General features: G+C 41.4%; 2 long non-coding RNA genes across 2 annotated transcripts; one reads left to right on the forward strand and one right to left on the reverse strand.

Annotated features, from left to right (window-relative positions):
• Nucleotides 1-386: 386 nt before the first annotated feature.
• LOC309539874 lies at nucleotides 387-2,300 on the forward strand. Its single transcript, XR_014223017.1, has 3 exons — nucleotides 387-428; nucleotides 1,478-1,588; nucleotides 2,197-2,300. It is a non-coding gene; the product is annotated as an uncharacterized lncRNA (long non-coding RNA).
• Nucleotides 2,301-8,972: 6,672 nt separating this feature from the next.
• LOC309539255 lies at nucleotides 8,973-13,420 on the reverse strand. The gene is made up of 3 exons (XR_014222791.1): nucleotides 13,309-13,420; nucleotides 10,271-10,379; nucleotides 8,973-9,345 (listed from the first exon to the last, which is right to left on the reverse strand). It is a non-coding gene; the product is annotated as an uncharacterized lncRNA (long non-coding RNA).
• Nucleotides 13,421-17,894: the final 4,474 nt, after the last annotated feature.

Here is a 17,894-nt window from a genome sequence, read left to right on the forward strand (position 1 = left end):
CTCACTCCAAGCTTGGGAACAGAAGTAGCTCACATCTTCTGCCATTAGGTACCACTGCCACCAGCTCATTCTTTTCCTCTGCCCTTGAGATAGGAGCAAATTCTCAAGGCTAAAAGCTTTCTGCCTAGACCTTTTCCTCTCTGAAAAGGCAGAAAACATATTTTCTTGCATTCTCTCTAGTATATGTAGCATGGGCCAAAGTGATCAGGGCACAGTTAAAATAACGTGAGCAGTCATAGAGGCATATGATACCTCCACATTAATTAATTTACTAAGTATAAAATTTAAGATTGGAAAAAGGAAGAACTTCGGAAGCCCCGTCAGACATTCAACTTTCAAGAGAATGTTCGAAAACCAGAACACTCACTTCCGGGTTTCAATTGTTTGGGAGCCAAAACAGTTGAGAACAAGGCTGTTCGAAAACCAAGGTACGACTGTATATTCACATTTTTAGTGTACTTTATTGTATTTTGTTCTCTTGATTGGTATTTTAATACCTACTAATCTAGAATTATTATTATTATTATTTTATTAGCAAAGATATAAATTCAGACTAGGTAAAGTAAAGGTACCCCTGCCCTTATGGGCCAGTCGTGTCCGACTCTAGGGTTGTGCACCCATCTCACTTAAGAGGCCGGGGGCCAGCGCTGTCCGGAGACACTTCCGGGTCACGTGGCCAGCGTGACGAAGCTGCTCTGGCGAGCCAGCACCAGCGCAACACACGGAAACGCCGTTTACCTTCCCACTATAAAGCGGTACCTATTTATCTACTTGCACTTAAGGGTGCTTTCGAACTGCTAGGTGGGCAGGAGCTGGGACCGAAAGACGGGAGCTCACCCCGCCGCGGGGATTCAAACCGCCGACCATGCAATCGGCAAGCCCTAGGCACTGAGGTTTTACCAACAGCGCCACCCGCGTCCCTAAATTCAGACTAATCAGTGTTTATTAGGCAGAGGAAAATAAAAGACAGCATACAGAAGATTGTACGTATTGTAGATTGCATTTCCATAAGCAAGCAATACCCTGTGGTGGTGGTGGTGGTGGTGGTGGTGTTATGGACACAGCAAAAGCTTTTGACAATATTGAATGGCCATTTTTGGTTGAGATGTTAAAGCTTACCATTTTGGGGAAAAGATTTAAAACAAAGGTACAGGTAATGTGTTCAGCACAAAAGCAAATATATGTATCAATGGGATATCTTCAAATCTCCTTAATTCATATAAAGGTACAAGACAAGGTTGTCCTTCATCTCCACTATCGTTTGCATTGCGAATAAATTGGGAATATAATTCTATGATTCTTTGTTGAGATTCCTGCATTGCATGGGGTTCATAAAATTCATAGAACCATAGAGTTGGAAGGGACCCTGAGAATCATTTAGTCCAACCTATATATGCAGCTGCCCAATACTGGCATTAAACCTGCAACCTTGGCATAATCAGCAGAGACCCATTTTCCTTGTCTCAATGTCTTCCAGGTGTTGTTTTGAATCCCCATCATCCCTGACCATTGACAATGCTGGCTGTGACTGATGGAAATTGTAGTCAAAGACATCTGAAGGATAGCATTTTGGAAAAGGATGGAATAGGTAGGTGTTAGTAACTTGGTCCCAAACCAAGGATCACAATGGGGGATGAAGCCGATGGATGTGATCCCATCTTCCACAATTTGTTCATATGGATATGTTCATAGGAAAATGGGTTAGCGTAAACAATTTCTTTTTCTGTTTGTTTGTTTTTTTAACTGAAGCTTGAGAGTCTAAGAAAGTCACAAGATTACTTATTGTGTATATAAATGTAAAAATTATTTTGTTGCATTGGAGTATCTCAGTGAAAAGATAGATGTTAATCTGTATTTATTCTGCTAATGCTCTCAGACTTCAATAGAAGGATAAATTCCTCAGTTGTGCTAAGCATTACACAAATATATAACAAAAATGTTGCCTTCATAATAAAGTAGGTAATAACCCAAAGTTGAAGTTAATGATGTGCAGTTCTGAAATGACAGTGATTAATACCGTAGTAGGTAATAGATTTTTAATCATGCCAACAAAAGGAACATTATTCAGGTGATTCACTGGTCATTTACTAGTGTAGACTCATTATATCCCTTGAGACTACACCAATGTAATTGGTCAGTGAGTCACTCACCACATTTGTTCATTTGGTTGGAATTTGTTGTGTGTTGGATATGCAGGATTGGTCTATGAAATGTTGCCATTCCGAGGAAGACTGGCAAAGAGAAGTGTTTTGGACACAGACATTGAAAAACAAATATTCTTCATTATCATACTCATCAAGAGACGAAGAACAAATGGTGAGTTGGCCTCTGCATGTTCATCAGCCAATGACTGCATTATCAAGGAATGCTACTATCTTTTATTCTATTACATATATAAATCTAATAAATACATACATAATAAATATTGTATATCTGAAACAGGCATCAGAAATCTCAAAACCCAGCAGAAATCAACATCTAAAGAAGGGGATGACGCTTAAATCCCAGTGAGGACAAGGGAATAGGTTAGCTTCAATTAACTTAAATACCACAATGTCTTCCAAATTTTACACCTCAGGGAATCTCTGGTCTGTGAGCCTAATATTGCATGCCAGGCATCCTCATTTGGCCCAAGAGGCCATTTTAACTATACGACACCCAACTGTCCTGTACTTGCTGTTATATATGACATCACATGAGAGGCAGGTAAAGCAAGGCTTGGGAGAAAGGGATTTGAAAGCCCCACCAATCAACAATGCTGCCAAAGAACACCCCTCCCTCCCGTGTTTCCCAGTTATACCCAAATCAGCTGATTGTCAGGGCTTCAGAAGCAAAGGGGCTTTGCAAGCCCTTGGAAATTATTGCACTAGGGACTTGGAAAGCTTAGGGGAAAGGAGCAATTTTTTTTCCTTTCCAAAGGAAGCAGTTGGCATGCAAAGCACTTGGAGAAGCACTTTGAATACAAAGTGCTTTCTCTGCAGATGGGGAATTGCTCCATCTTTATTAGCATTCCCCTCTGTGCAAATACTTCAAAGTGGCTCCCTCTATCAATTGATCATTGGTTAGAGAGGTTTTCACACAGCCAAAGCTCCACAAAGCCCAAATTCCTTGTGCTTGTAGTTCATATCAAACCTAACATCACATCTGACCTCCAATTCAAATCTTTATTCCAGTCATAGACCAGCATGATAAAAACACCTCCGTACATTAATAAAACATGCTAGATAGCCAATATGGCAACTGCAGAAGTAGAAGATACACATATTCATACTCTCGGTTACAATAGCATAAGATTAGAATGCATAAAACTTGTAAATCAAACGTTCAGTTTTAGACCTGCCGTGTGGCACATAACATTCTCTTACTTGTGTCAATCATAGCAGCACATCTGATGAAAGTTGGGTTTTCTGCACATGTTCACAGGTACCCTTTTACTGTTATCCTCAAATGATTCAGGCCCATTCCAAATGAACAAAATATTAAAGAAACTGTCAGTTACAGGAACAATTCAATTAAGATTTCACAAAGCTTTTTTTTGTTTCAGTGTATCTTGCCCATCAATATGAATATGATTATTGTTTCACACAGTGGGAGCTTTCCTCTTAATGATACTTAGCAGCAGGGGCTTTGTCTGCTGATGCAAATGAGAAACAATAGTTTGCATTGTCTAATATACAGCATTAGCTCTGAAGAAGCTGGGTTCAGACTAGTGCTTTTGTCCTTCCCTTCCCTTAATTTCTAATTGCAAAAGCTCTTTTTGGACTGTTTCTGAATGGATGTGCCATCTCAGAGAGAAAGAGATCTGGCTCCGGGGGTGGGAAACTGCCACATTGCCATCTGTGCAACCTTTCAGGGGCCACATGAAAGTGGTGGGCAGGGCCAGGGGCAAAACTGGGCAAAAGAACTGTGAATTTTACCTTCGTGTGGTTGGCTACACATACTCAAACACTCCTCTCTGTCATCCAACTAGGCAAGCAAGAAGCTACATAAGAGTTCCAGACACATTCCAGGCAGGGAAAAGCACTCAAGGAGGGCGTGGCTTGGGAGGGGAAGTGGTCTGGGGAGAGTTTCAAGGGTCGGAGAGAGAGGCGCTGGAGGTCTCCATTTGGCCCCCAGGCCTGAGGTTCCAGATACCCAACTTAGTAGGGTGTTGCACAGCCCTCCCCAACCCTATACCCCACATCCAAAGGCATGCAGTGTCTCATCCCTGCCTTCTCCCAGGAAGATGCAGCTGGTCTGGTAGGGCCCTCCTGCTTTCCTAGGCCTCTTTGCTGCTTTTCCTTCTTCCTGCCCAGTGCCTGCCTCTCCTTCCTACCCAACCCCCTTTTCTCTGGCAGCTCCAGGTTACTCAGGGCAGCCCAACCTGATCTGCAGCAACTCAGGAGAAGCCTGGATCCCCCAGAATCAATCCAAATCAGTTTGGCTTTGGGCTTTGGCTGAATCCATTGCAAAGCCCTGCAATTGTGTCCTTTTTCATTTGATTTTTGCACACATATCCGTTGGCTTGAGGCACTAGACACTGGAGAACAGCCTTTACCAAAGGTGCCGTGGACTCTGAAGACGCTCAGGGCAAAAGGGAGAAACGAGCTGAGAGGAAGGCATGTTTGGCAAACCCTCACCATGATCAACTCCTGCCCGGAAACCTATGCCCCCACTGTGGAAGGACCTGTGGATCCAGAATTGGCCTCCACAGTCACTTATGGGCTCATTGTTAAGATCATGTTCATGGAAGACAATCTTACTCAGCTATGAGTGAGCACCAAAAAGAAGAAGACTAGACTTCAGCATACAGTAATAGACAATAAAGGGTAATTTGTATAATCAACAATAAAGAATAGGAAGTAGGTGGAAATCTGAAATGGCAAAAAATAGGAAAAGATAAAAGACCTGATTGTGGAATAAAATGTGAAATAACACCACAATGCTTTTCCAGAATAATATGAAGATTGTTAATCATATGGGATGTTTTACTATTGAATGCATCAGGATGCAATAATTTTGATTCTGAAAGTTCCCACATTAGCCCTATCATGAGAGGCTCATCCTATACCAGCCATGAGTAAAAATATTTGATTATACCACGATGGCACACAATTTATTCTTGTTCATATAAGTCAAATGCTACCTGCCCATGAAATTTAATACCTGTCAACTCAAATATCAGTTTGAATTCTGACAACTGAAAGGCATATAAAACAGATCCAATATTTTTAAAAATAAAAATCTGCCAGGTAGTTCAATAGAGGAATAATTAACACTGGCATGCATAAGGGAAGCTATCAGTGCCACTCTAAGTGGTGTCAGTAGGAGGAGATATCACACTAGATTGAGAGATGTGCATACAGGTATGAATCCAACTGACTTCACTCAAAAAACTTCAATTAAAAATGTATCATGAAGAAATCTCGTTGTCTGAGGTGATGTGAAGTTCATGCGATCTGTGATAGCTGTTTTACACATGCTAGTCATCACATTACATTCATTTGTTTTATTTATCACATTTATATACCAATTTTTCCTATGAGGAACTTGAGGTGGTATCGAACAGATGGAAAGCTCTTTAATCTGAGCAGGCTAAAAGCAAAGAGTAAGGTTACCATAACTTCTGTCATAGAGCTTCAGTATGCTGATGACAACGTACTGTGTGAACACTCAGAGGATGACCTCCAAACCATCCTAAATATATTCACAGAAGTTTACGAAAAGCTTGGCCTATCGTTCAATATCCCAAAAACCAAAGTGCTGCACCAACAAGCACAAAACAACCCCTCTGCAGCGCCACAAATCCAACTCAATGATGTAACATTGGAAAGTGTTGATCACTTCTCCTACCTGGGCAGTTAGTTATCTTTCCACAAGGACATTGATCCTAAAATCCAGCATTGCCTGAGCTCTGCGAGTGCAGCTTTTCCCCGATTTAAGTGCAGCATGTTTGAGTACCGGGACATTTGAAGGGAAACCAAAATGCTTGTTTACAAAGCTATTGTACTACCAACCTTACTGTATTGGTGTCTCTGAAAAAAATTACATATCATTTGGGATGACAGGTGAACTAATGCCAGTGTCCTGGAAGAAGCAAAGTGTTGAAGCACTGATTCTTCAATATCAGCTTCATTGGACTGGTCATGTTGCACAGATGCCTGATGATCATCTTCCAAAGCAACTACTCTATTCCGAACTTAAAAATGGAAAGCGTAATGCTGGTGGTCAACAAAAGAGGTTTAAAGACTCTCTTAAAGCAAACCTTATAAAATGTAGTATAAACACTGCCAATTAGAAAACACTGGCCTGTGAGTGCTCAAATTGGATAACAGCCTAAGTTCAGTGGGACTTACTTCCAAGTAAAGGGAGACAGGATCACAACTTCAATCCCATTGAAATTCATGGGCTTTAACTGTGTCCTTTAGCTTCATTAATGTCGATGGGACTAAGTTGTGACTAACTTTTACTGGATTGTGCCCCCCACACACTTAATTTTGAAAGATGATTTCAGTTTGGTAATGAATTTAATTAGCTCAGTAAGGCACCAATGAAGGTACCTGAGAAATAGCTATTAATAATGTCCCCAACTATTTAGCAGGAATTTTATCCCAAATTAGATGGCTCAGCTTCAGGAAAAAGTAATTAGTCAAAGATCTAAGCTCATTATGGAGATTCCAATTAAAGCCTCTTTTCACTGTGATGTGGCAGTAAAATAAGTAAATTTTAGAACAGAAAATGAATGTGACAGGAAATCCTGGGATTATACAGTTCTATTAGTATTATGCCCTCTGCCACAATGAGATGATCTGTTTTAATTGATCCACAGATACACAGCAAAAGCAGCAAGTAAAATGAGCAGTGCTGAGGAAGGCTCACACTGCCTTTGCATACTCTCAGCGCCTAAGTACATGAGATGTTGATGGCATGCTTGGCAATCACATTGTGAGTTTGTGGATTTTTAAAAATTATTTCTTCATTTGACTTTTTGGGGAATAACACAGAAGCAACCAAACATAAATACCAAATAAGACAGCAACAACTGCCTGGCAGAATTTGACCAAATGAAGAGTAAAAATGCCAGGAAGTGAGAAGAGGCATTATTAACTTTGAGGGGGTTTTTTGGTGTTTACAGTCAAGCAGAATAGAAATTTTATGAAATAAATAAAATGAATTAACTACTCCAAATATCTGCACAGCAAAATCAAGCCTCCATACACCTCTACAGTCTCCAAAACAGGTCTCTTCAAAGTTCTATCTGCATTCCTTCAGTCCTGCTGTGACATCCTTCAATATTAGCAAATGGTAGTAGCAGCCACCATGACCTCTCAAAAGTATTCTCCCTTAGTATACCCTGTTAAATTGGCTTGCTGCAAATTAAATACCAGCCATAGAGGAAGTGGAGTTTTTTGTGGAATTATTTTTGGGATTGCTGCTAGCCATGTTTACTGAGGAGGCAAATTCCACAGAAAGGGTAATAGCACAGGAAAGAAGAACAAGAAGGCTGGTTAATACTTAACTTTGTCTAGATGTTCTTCAAAACCAACAACACAGAAACCAATACCTTTCCCCCCTACTTATTATGTAGGAATAATAAAGCCATTTCTCTCTCTGCCATAACCTTTTCCTTAGAAATAGCCTCTTGAAATTAACAGTAGCTATTCAGATCATGGCTAGTGTTACTTTATCAAAACAAAATGTCACAATCCTAAACAGGTTTTCCCAGAAGTAAGTCCCATTGATTCTAATGGGAAGGAAGTTTAAAAATGCTGCCTGCCACTAATGAGATGCGATCTTGCATTACCGTCCAGGGTAAACTAATATTTGGCCATGTGGGCACTTGCTTAAAGGTGAACATTGATGGGGATAGCAAAAAGGGTGGCTGTTCTAAGATAATGGGAATCAAAGCAGATCTTAATTCAATAAAGCAGAAATTGTTGCCATTGCATTGCACTTCCGCCAGATCAACATATGGTAGCACAGCTGACAGATATAATCTTTACTCTGTTGTTTTTTTCTGTTTCACATGTTCATTGCATCTGGTGATGTCCTACACAAGAATTTATATAATTTGCCTGTAACTCCTTAGTGCTACAACACTCATTGCTGTGAAACTGCAGCATTATCTTAATCCTGAATTCTGACATCTCAAGAGTTAATTTAGTGATTAAATGAATGGTCTAAGGCCCCCAACAGCAGGGGCCTCCAAAATCCTCAGATTTTGGTGTGGAGTGGTTGCTTACCCACCCACCCCTCTTTAAAAGACAAAGCTGTCTTCTTCTTTTTTAAAAAAAAGCCAAACATATTGAGACACAAATGTACCAGCCCAGGATTCTGTTTGCAAGTGTTGTTCAGTTCCTAAACAATGTTATTTGAAACTTGCTGATGACCACCCACCAAACACATTTGTCCCCACCTTATGAGCACAAACGAAGAGAGAGAGAGAGAGAGAGAGAGAGAGAGAGAGAGAGAGAGATGCTTTTTAATTCATTTCATTTGCCTGCTGACAGTTTATAAAGGGGGATGGCAACACAGTTGGATTAAAAAAGAGAACACCACCTGCACTTGCTAAAAGAAAAGAATTGATGCTGCAGACAGACAGCACCTTCAACACAATTCCTTTTTAAATGAAATAGATCATTTGTAGAGCATCCTTTATGATTTCACCAATAATCTAGGCAGAGAAGCAAGAGATGATCAATTTCCAGTTTGAAAATGCATTGTGCTTATCCTGTTAACTCAGCTTATCCTGTTATTGTTTTTATCCATAGACCAGGACTCTTTCAAATTCTAAGAGTCCATCTCTATTAAAAAGTGCATCGTTTTTATCACAGACTGCAAACAAACTCTTTGGAGAAATAGCACATTATGTCTTTTACAAATCATTGCATTTTTCCAGATGTATGGTATGTTAGAAACCTGACACAAAAGATGTGAATCGGGTTAACGAGCCTGCCTGCATTTCTACCAAAATGTGTGTCGATTCATTTGAATAAATTTGACCTTTTCTGTTTATTGCCTTCTTGTAGTGGGGAAAGAATTCAGTCCATAGCCAATCATTATGATGACCACAAGTCCACTCAGGCACCTTGACAGCTGAATCGCCACCCCATCAAGAGATTTTCCCTCAGGCAACTGGCTGAGCTGGCACACATTCGTTGGTTCTTTTTGCACATTAAATATCTTTACAGTTTTCATATTTTTGCTGTTTTTACACTTTTCACTTCTGCTTTGTACAGCATTTGCAGGCAAAGATTTATACAGCATAACACACACCATTAGCACTTTGCAAGCCTTTGTTGTACAGATGCTAAGCTATCCACAAGGCTTTCAAGTTTCGATATGCAGGGAGGGAGTTGATGCTTCCTAGGGGACGGAGGAAAGGAAATGTTTGCAGAGGGCTACATTTGGTTAAGACAGCAAGAACAACATTATAGCACTAGAGTAAAAAAGCATCAGAATCCAGACTTGGGCCTGGACCCAAAGAATGGTGTAACTTGTTCCATGTGTTCAAAGGGGTCTCTTCTTAAACCGCAGCTCCTCATACCAAATGGCAAACTTCTTTGAAACTGAAGGGAGGAGTTTCTAAGGCAACATAGAGGTTTGTAGTCCAAAGAGGGGAAAGTTGTCTCACTGAGCAATGCAGATTTTTGGACCAAACTAAATCAGCTTTATGTATCTGCCCCTTAAATACCAACCATAAGAAGATGAAGCAAAATTAAGAAAGTGAGATAAAAGCAAACAACAGATAATTTTACGAGTCAATGTGCCTCAGTCTGCACTGGCTACAGCTTCGTGTTGTCCTCAAGGGCAGCCTCCTGCAGAGAACATTGCGGTATTCAAATCAAGAAACTTCCCAGGGCATGTATTATTGAAGCAAGGATATCCCTGCTGTGGAATGGTCATATCCAGGGGTAGGCAAGGTTTACCTCGCCTGGGCCGGTTCACTCCAGCAGAGATCCCTCCGTGGGCTGGGCCGTGCATGTGTGTGAGCGCGCGCACCTGTGATTTCTGGCATCTGCATCTGCACAGACACGATGTCCGGTGTCTGTGCATGCACACATGCGATTTCTGGCACCACGGAAGCGAGTCCCCGTCCCGTGCTGTGCCGGTTTAGCGGAGCACGCGGGGACTTGCCAAGTGGGCGGCTCGGTTCGGGGGCAGCTCATGGGCCAGTTAAACAACTCCCGTGGGCCGCTTGTGGTTGCTAACCCCTGTTCATAGCACTTAGCTGGTCAACAGTACTGCAGCTACTTTAAGAGTACTTTAAGAGTTTTCCCAGACTACCTACCTGCTCCTACAAGGGAACTGCAACCTCATCAACAGCAGGTTACTGTCCCAATCACCCACAGAGCCTCCATCTCATAGAAATTCAGTTTCAGTTGCTTCTTCATATGAAACTGGATCAAGGAAAAAATCCAAAATGCATTAGCATTGTAAGTCAATATATGTTTGGCAGACCTAATGCTTGTTTTATCTGATTTTTCTTCAAATCAACAAATGAGCACCTGATATTACAAAAAAGGTTCCTTTCTGGTCTAATGTCATTGTGTATGTATTCTTACATTGCACAAATGGAATTCATTTTATATGCAAAAGATAATTCTGCATCTTCTTTTGTCTGTTTATAAGTTTCTGCTCAGTCTTGATGCTTTGATTAGCCCCCCTCTGCTTGGAAGGGACAACAGCTCTGTTCCACTATTGATACTGTGCCTAACTCTTGGGCTTTGGTGGAACCAAGGGGCAAACTAGATGTTACCCCTAAACATGAAACTGTCACAGAAAACAGGAATTGCCTGTCTAGCTTTCTCTTCATCTACTGTAATGTTTAGTATAACTTACCTGGGTTCATATTTCATGAAATTCTGTGTTTCTTAAGATTCTCTCCATATCATTGGCTATCACTGGTAGTGAGTAAAGAAATGTGGGACATAATAGCATCAGGGCACACAGCAGAAGTTTCTCATGCCCTAATGCATTGCATTTTGCTTCCTTTTTTCTTTTTTTAAACTAGCTTCAAAGTTGCCTTTTTCTGTGGCACCATATGCTAGGGTAACCTATAGTTTAGTCTTATTGTTGGCCTGGACAGCAATAGTCATTTGAAGCTAGCTCTCTGCCTTTTAGCATAGCTACAATTCTTGAAAAATACAGTCACTGGAGAATTCTAGTCTCAGCCCAAGAAGAATCTAATAGTAGTCAAATGTACTAGAACACACAGGTCCCAGATTAATACTTGCCCCATATACCAGGTGTAGGCCAGGTACAATGAGCTCCACCCACTGAGCTATACACTTGTATAAGCATGTACAAATCGATATCTGAATTACAGATCAGGGATTCTAACAGGATAATAAAATGAGGGATAAATCATTTTAATTGTTACTGTTGTTCAAACAACTGGGAGTCAAAAACCCTTTCTGATTTACTGCAGATCACCCAGGGATTTTCTAGTAGATCCTGATGTACCTTCTACCCCCTACTCACCCCATGCCAGCATTTTCTAAACCAATTCTAAACATTCTGCAGATCAACATTTATTAATTGAAAATAACGTTAACCAATCCTGACTGTTCTGTAGTGGAATGAGAAAATAATTCCTCTACCTGCCACCCTGTCAAAGAACAATGGTTAAGCTTTGCTTGGCATTGCAATCACAGAATTCCTGTGCCAAACAGAAACTATAAGTATGATATTATTCATAATCTGCCTAGCACCTTTATAAGGAACAAGCACCAACTTCCAAGGCCAGCCATCTATTCCCCGGGCCCCTGCATCTTTACTAGCAAGCTATGCTCACATATTGTGAAATATGGCAGGATAATACTTAAGAGTTATTTAGCATTTGCTGTAATTTCTAAGTGCATTTCACATATACAAGCTCAGTAATGCTAGCTAGGCCAGCATTATTGTCCCTGTGTTATAGGTGAATATGGTTTCAAGATATCATGGTTTATCTATGGTTGCCCAGTTTATGTGCCACTAGGAACACAAAGACAGGGGTATGGCTGATCAGTCAATGAAGCCAATTTTGGGAGCATCTGTCTCTCATCGCTAGGTGAAGGAAAGCCCCATCTTAGACAGTTTTAAAATGGGATTAGACAAATTCATGGAGGACGCCATGAAGCAGAGGTGGCCTTTTTCCAGTGAGATCTTGTGAGATCCAGTGAGATCTTGTGAGATCTTGTGAGATCTTATTCATGGAATAAGCCATGAAACTGCTTCAGGCTGACCCAGGAAATTCCTTCTAAAAATAGAGAAGGGGATTCCTAGGGCATTCTAAAGCAATTTTAGGGACCTTTCCTTGGACTTATATTACTCAATTTTTCTATGTAACACTTGTCAATCACAGCTTTAACTTTGCTTATTGGCTGTTGGCTAAAAGCAGTTGTTTTGAATGATGCCTGCACATTTTGTTCAATAACTTTTGCTCTACAAAGGTTACTTTTTTAAAAGTAAATGTTAAACTGTGGAACCCCTGCTGGCTCTGAGTCTGGTAGAGCAAATAGTCCTGTGTCCCCCCACTCTCAGCAGCCTTAGCTAGAGAGAGAGCTTAACTTAAGGGTTCTCCCTCAGATAGAGACTCTCCAAAGCTTCCTTCCATTTACCTCCACCAAAGGAAAACCCACCTCCTGCCAGTGAGTGATCTCACCAGCTTGTCACTTGCACCAGCCAGACTCCTGCTGGTGCCCACAAGACTCTGCTGCTTGCTTCTTTCAAGCAGGAGGCTCAGAAAGCCAGGCTGGCAATTGCCCTCCCTGAAAATTGCTGAGGGTGCCACCTCACGACACCATTTGGATTTCCCAAACTGGCAGGATGCATTGTTTGGGCTTACTCCTACCTCAGTCTAAAGCAAGGTTAGTTTAGTGGCTGGTGTTTATTAGCAGGTGGGGGGAACTCTGCCTAATACAAAGGGCAACTTTCTTCTACCCGTGCCTAAATAGCCACTTTTTAAAAACAGTTGAGCTGTTAAGTTCTATGCTAAGGCACGTATGCACTTTGGAAAGGTAATTTGAAAGCGAGTTGAGCCATGACAAATAGGGACAGCTGGCCTAATTGAATCATTTGATCTAAGACAGCTCAACTTGGTTATCCTCACTGCAGCCCACATTGATATTAGCGAGTGAATCATTAGCCATGAAATCATGTCGACTTTGCCGACTGCACCGTTCTTGACATGACAGGGAGCGCGGTCTGCCTTTCATTATAGCCCCAATGAGTTCTTTAGTCTGTCATGAAGAAAGGGGAGGGGGGAAAGATGTCGTTGGAGCGGGGAGGAGGGGAGAGCGAACTTTTCGGCATAACAACAGAAAGCAATTTGCTCCAACATACCTCGCAGAACAGTTCAAAGAAAGACACTTTTGTTGTGGCTCAGGTTATCTGTTAGCCACAGCAGAAAGCATGTGCACCCAAGCTTGTTCTCTTGGCTCTGCTGTCAGTCCTTCGACCGCATACACAACACAATCTGCTGTTGGAATACAAGGACATGTGCAGAATAGCTGTTTTTTGAGGGAATGTAGAGACTGGCTGAGATATTTGTTTTACTTAGAAATGCTTACATTCTCTACACCAGTCCTCGGCTGGGGTTGGTAGCTTAGATATAGCAAGCAAAAGGCCATTTAAACAAAAGGCATCTGTTTATCAAAATTTAGCCCAATTGTTTGCTCTAGGTACAGGCCATAAGACTTGGCTGTTCCTCTCTCTGCCATGGGATTTGGTCTTATCCCCATTGCAGAGCAGTAACTATCCTGTATTCCATTTCTATATGAATTAGAGTAATTATGTCTAAATATGTATCTATACATATATATGAGCAGATGCATATTTTAGGCAAATTTGTGTCCCCTTTTGACCTTTGGCAGTTCCTCTTTCTTGGCAATGTGTCTCTAACTTGCTGTATTTGATTGAAGAGTGCCAGGAACTTCCACATCAAAGGCATTAGTGGGCCACTGTAAAGCCCCAGCAAAGACACCTCAAACTGGGGCTCCCAGAAGTTAGCATCAGATACTGTATCTCTTGCACCATCATTGCTCTGTTTTTTTCTAGTTTTTTCCTCTTGGATTCCATGGCACCATGTAGGTCAGGAGCCTCCAACCTTTTGAGGCATTGAGGACACATTTGGAAACCTAAGAAGTTGCTGTCGGCGCCTCAAAATACCCATCTCACAAAAGAGAAACTCGCAGTGCCCAGAAAGCAACCACCACCACCAAATAGGAAAATACATACTCATACCCCAAAGCAAAAAAGACACTGAGGAAAAGAGGGCAACACCTCCATCAAGACATAAAAGCCAAAAGTGAGTAATTTGTACTCATTAAGAAATGGGGAGGATCAGGGGGACTCCATGGTACCCATGAGTGTTGTGTTGGGAACACACAACATAACACTAGCTTACATAAGCCTAACACAAAGGGTGAAAGGGTCGCTTTGCTCTTCAACTTGTCTTTAGTGTGAAAGAGTCTGCCTAGTTCCTGCTTCCCTCTTTCTGATTGCCAACTTGGGTTGTGACCTCTGTCTGCCTTTGAATACATTAGCGCTTCTGCACCTTTGCTCCTTGCTGTGGGCCTCAGAGCCTGCCTATTTTATACCGTGCATTCATTTCTAACTCTTGCTCAGGCCTTTCTTGGTTGCATCACTCTTGAGGTCACTTCATGCCTGATGATCCTACTGGCCCCTCAGTTGGGCTTCAAGACTTCTCCCTGCAACAGGACAGTGCCTGCCCACCCCCTTTTTAAAATGAGTGAAAAGGTTAAAGCCTTGGCTTTTACCTCTTTCTGGTTGAATGACTAAGTTCAGCTTAATCAAGGGATTGTTTAGACCAGAGCCAGACCCTGTGTTCTGGTAACAAAGTACAGGGCTGGAGGCCAGAACATCACTGCTTGGCCCATATTAGCTTTTTCAGTGATATGGAAAAGCAGACATGGGTCTGGACAGAGCTGTCTGTGCTTGGAAAAAAACCTGGGAAACATCCAGCTCAGAAGCAATGGTAATGGCATATTTTTGTGAGTCAAAAGGATTTCCCAGTTTTCAGCAGTGTAATGCCAAGATCTCAAAAATGCAAGCTAAATACATTTCCTCAACAGCATTCAAAAGTGATCATTAGCATTGGTATATTTGACTCACTGAATTCAAAAACATCTATTTTCTGCCAAGGGACAGAGTTTCTCTTTTGTCTTGGAACACAATGAAAACCCAAATGGGGTGAAGACTAAGATTTTATCAAATAGCCCAAAGAAAGCTAAAAAGCACTGCCAAGATATTGCATCCCTCTGGTTGCTGAGAACTCCATCAACAACATGCATGACTCCTGAAGATGGGTCTGGAGCTTAATTGTGGCATAGCACTTTCCAGAACTAGCCTTTGCAGAAGTATTTTCAAAGAGAAGTGGTTCTTCGGCTTAGATAGTTCAGTCAATGGAGCACATTAATCTCAGGCAACATTGGGCAAAAGATCCCTGCATTGTAGGGGGTTGGACTAGTCCAGATAACTCTCTTGGTCCCTTCCAACTCTAAAGTTCTATGATCCTATACTGTTGATTTCAGTAAGTCACTATGATATTATTGCAAAGAAACTTGTAAAATGTGGATTGAATGAGGTAAATGTTAGGTCGATTTGTAGCTGGTTGACTGATGGAACCCAAAGAGTACTCATTAATGGTTCCTCGTCTCTCTGGGAAAAGTGACAAGTGGAGGACTGCAGGGTTCTGTCCTGGGCCCATTGTTGTTCAACATCTTTATAAACAACTTGGAAGAAGGTATTGATGTGTGTGATGGAAAGAGGATAAATATACCAGTTGTGGGGAGGGAGGGGGGTCGTGACTTGGCAGATTCAAAGGAAATGTATGGTGCTATTACAATTTGTTGGAAAAGAATATGTAAGGAAAACAATAAAAATTCACTTGCAAAGGAAGAAGGTATTGAGGGGATGCTCATCAAATTTGTAGACTACTGTACACCCAATAGGGAAGGGTAGCCAATGCCTCTGAAGACAAAGATTCAAGATGACCTTAGCCAATCAGAGAACTGGGCCAAAACTGACAAAATTAATTTCAATAGTCGCAAATATAAGGTTCTACACTTAGGTAGGAAGAACCAGCTGCACAAATACAAGATGGGGAACACCTGGCTTGCCAGTAGTACATGGGGAAAGGATCTAGGGATATTAGTAGACCACAGGCTTAACATAAGTCAACAGTGTGATGCAGCAGCAAAAAAGCTAAGGGTATTTTAGGCGACATCAAAATAAGTATAGTGTCTCAATCAAGGGAAGTAATAGTTCTGCTATATTCTACCTTGGTCAGGCCACACCTGCAGTATTGTGTCCAGTTCTGGGTGCCATGATATTGACAAGCTGGAATGTGTGCAGAGGAAGGCAGCCAAGATGGTAAAGGGTTTGGGAACCAAGCCTTAACGGGAATGGTTGAGGGAAATGGGTATGTTTAGCCTGGTAAAGAGGAGACTGAGAGGAGATATGATAGCCATCTTCAAATATCTAAAGGGATGCTCCAGAGGCTGTGGATTCAATCAATAGATTCAAGGTAGAAGATTCTGACTAGACATCAGGAAGAACTTTCTGACAGTAAGAGCTGTTTGACTGCAGAACAGACTCCCACGAGAGGAGGTGGTCTCTCCTTCCTTGGAGGTTTGTAAGCAGATGTTGGATTACCAGCTGTATGATGTAGCTGGGATTCCTACATTGCAGGGGGTTGGACTAGATTATTCTCAGAGACCCTTCCATCTCTACAATTCAGACTCAACTTGTTATGCAAGAGTAAACAAAGTTTCTATTGAGATCTCATTTCCTGAAAGATTCCAGAGCCTTGTTTTCTTTTTCCTCTGATCCTCCTGGCATATTAGCAATGTTTATCAATGTTCTGAAGTCAGTTGATACAGCACTAAGTGTACTTTTCCAGTTCCAGTGGGAATCAAAAGGCTTGATTGACTTGCAAGAGCACATAAATATCCCAAAATATCTCAACAAGTTGCACTTAGAGGCAGAAATATAATAATGACTTGCTACAATTGCTACCTGGATGCTCTTTGATTTAGTGGCTAGTCTCAATTAGAAATGTAGCAATAAAATGTGTTTTTTCCTCACTGATGAATTTGTACACCAGAATGTTTATCATACTCAGTACCTTATGTCACCTGAATCATTATAATTATCATTCCCTAGTGATGCATGGTTCCAGAGAATGTGATGTGCTGTTTATTAATTATCAGAACCTTGTTTATACATGATGCCTTTATTTCTGCGGGAAGGGGGGAGGTGAACTTGCCTTAATTATGTAAATGTTTTGGAAATACTTTGTGCACTCCTATGCAATGGGTTTCATGTGGCATTTTCTCTGAACTCTGCACCACCTTGAAAACACAATGACCACAATATTGCGCAGAATTAGGCATACTGAATTAAATTGCACCCTTTTGCACACAGTTTACTCTATGTTCAACTGCAGCCGTCATAACTATTTGGGACTTGTGAGTCACAAACTGTCTGATTCTATTCAGAAAATGGGAAGCTGTCATAAATGGAGTCATACATTGGATCAATCTAGCTCAGTACTGGCCACATTGAATGGCAGTGGCTCTCCAAGGTTTCAGATAGGTGTGTTTCCCAGCCCTACCTGGTGATGCCAAGGATTCCATGTGGCACCTTTTGTATGCAAAGCTTGTGTTCTAATTTGAACTGGCTGTCTAAGGATTTAAGTGGCCAGCACTCCTATAGTCCTGCGCTCTGCCAGGTGAGCTACTAATTTCATAATTCCAATGGCCACTATTCTGTGGTCAAGTTCATAAACTGGATAAGGTAACAAAAAAAGTACATTAGCAAACCTGACTATGGTAATATGAAAACAGGAGAAAATAACTGTGATAGGGTATCATACCTAATGTCCATTTATTTCACTACCTTTCGGT

Source organism: Podarcis vaucheri (assembly GCF_965113315.1).
Source record: "Podarcis vaucheri genome assembly, chromosome: 8".
NCBI lineage: Eukaryota > Metazoa > Chordata > Lepidosauria > Squamata > Lacertidae > Podarcis > Podarcis vaucheri.